Consider the following 2,500-nt stretch of genomic DNA (forward strand, 5'->3'; position numbering starts at 1 on the left):
AGGTCTAATCTCCAGTTGTTCACATTCCTGTTTACAATGTATATCTATCATAAAAGGCAGACTTGTTTTGCTTAATTGAACCACCAAACAGGTTGATTTCCTCCTCCTAATAATTCACTTACCCACGATTTTTGTTTTCCATCACAGGGGCCACTTTTATAAGATGAATACTCTTCACTGTCTAGATGATGGATAAATTCTAAGACAAAAGCAATGGCTTCTGGTTGAAGTTTATGACTATATTGGAGTCTTATTTTCGGAAGTGCTGCTCCTGGACCATACATCTAACTATAAAGTCTAGCTTTTGTTAATTCGTAGTCTGTGCATGATACTTCCCTTCTCCTCGACTGTTAGTAAACCTGAACATTTGCTTAATTTCCTTATTTGTGTATTGCTGTGCCACACAGCTCAACATTTCAACCCATTTGGGACTTCCAGGCCTCTCTCTGGAGTAGCTGAGAGCTAAGCCCTCCATGATGTTAGCATTTGCATTCACTTTTTCCTGAATGAAATTTGAAAGAAGTGAAGACAATGGCTTGCTCCTTTTACTTTTTACTTCTAGTAAGAAACACCTCCAAGAGAGTGAGGTTCGCATGTTTACAATCATGTTTCCAAAACATTACCAAAGCCAGAGAAATATTGTGGTCTTATTTTTTTATTATCAAACGTAAAGGAAAAAGGTCCTGACGTTGAATTAGTCAGTAATAATTACTGACTCTGATCTGATTATTAGAATGCAAAAAGAGTACTCTTGATAGCCTGGATTAGTTTTCTATTTTAGGGAAGAATGCACACAGTAAGAACTCACATATAAGAACCTAGTACAGGCTGAAATTTGGCAATTTAAAAATACCCAAAAATGTAAGAACCTGTTCAGCCTGGCGAAGAAAAAGAGGTTCTTTTACAAAAAATCTCCCTCGAGAAACTCCTGTCATTGTGTATGTGTTTTCTTTGATTGGCATTTTACTGGATTTTCTCTAGAAATATGTTTTCCATAAAGCTACAGTGCAATACTGTCTAAATATCTTATGAAATAAAATATAGAAATTTATTGTTGTTCCTCTGAGAAATAAGAACCTATTAAGAAACTACATGTAATCAGCCTGAATTATGAAAAATTTGCCTAAAATATTAGAACCTGCTCAGCCTGACCTCGAAAATTCTAGGTTCTTATTTGTGGGTCTTTACTGTATTTTGTAGGGTTAGTAACTTTTACCCTGTTATACAAGCATGAAAGTATGCCATGTTTTCAGTTTCTCGGGCTTGGAAGATCCTTGAATTGTGTTCATCTTTTCATTATCAATCCAAATAAACTGAAAACCAACTAGTGAGGTAGAATATGTATGGTAGAATTTCACTATGTGAGTTAAAAAAAGGAAAGTTTTGTTTGAAAATATGAATGTTAACTGTACCCCATCAAATTGGCCTTCAAGAATTTCCTGGCATATCTCTTCATTTGAGGCACCCATGTTTTCAACTTCTGTTGTAAGTTCAGCCACTTTTTGCCTTGCGCAGTTTTTGAGTTTGTTTCGAATCCTCCGCTGAGTTCACTTTGACGCCAGTTCATATGACACCGGGGAACAACCAACTTGATTTTGAAGAATTGTTTGCAGACAGGGGCTGTGGAACACTTTTGTTTACACTGGGTGACAACCTGTGCAACCTTACATGACATGCACCACAGCACTTAAACTGCTTATGAGGGCCACACAGCCAAACTTTTTTTCGAAAAAAGTTTTCTTAGCTCCAGGGAACAAATCATTTGGTAGTGACTTTAAATGTTTTAGCTTGTACAGGGGAGTTGTGCATTTGAACGCTGAACATCTGAGGTGGATAGTGGTATTGCTACAGGCTTGACATTTTTCCTTTTTAAACACCATTTATGGGTCAAGATTCTTCCTTCCTTGTAGGGTTTTTACATATACTACAAGTAAGTACTGATGAAGACATTGTTTACAATCTCTGAGGCTCAGCTGGGACTAGTTCCTTTTTTTTTTTTTTTTTTTTTTTTTTCAATTCTCCACAAAGATCAAACCTTCAATAACTCTTTTTTTTTTTTTTTTTTAACTTTGATATAAGCTAGACTTAAATCTAGTGAATTGGGAAATGAAGCATTTGTGGCAAATTTTATGATAAATTCAACTCAACAATCGAAGCGAAGCTGAACACAATCTTCATGTGTAATTTTAAAGGGGAAAGTGAAAAGGAAACACTTAAACACTGGGGGTCTCACGAACCTTTTTACGGAAGAAGTGTGCGGGAGATAAGCTGAAAATCAACTCTAGAGGGAACCTACCCACGAATACTCAATACCTTTTAAAAAAAAAGGGACAAAATTACCTTTTGCAAGGTCTAGCGATAGAGTACACCGAGCTGTAACGACAACAGAAGTCCGATAACGATCTGTAGGAAACGTCACTGAACCGAAACGCAAGTGACAGAAGCTGCTTCCACATCAACTTGACTATCTCGAACACTGTATCAGATCACCGATCACAGA

Source organism: Montipora foliosa, chromosome 3 (genome assembly GCF_036669935.1).
Source record: "Montipora foliosa isolate CH-2021 chromosome 3, ASM3666993v2, whole genome shotgun sequence".
NCBI lineage: Eukaryota > Metazoa > Cnidaria > Anthozoa > Scleractinia > Acroporidae > Montipora > Montipora foliosa.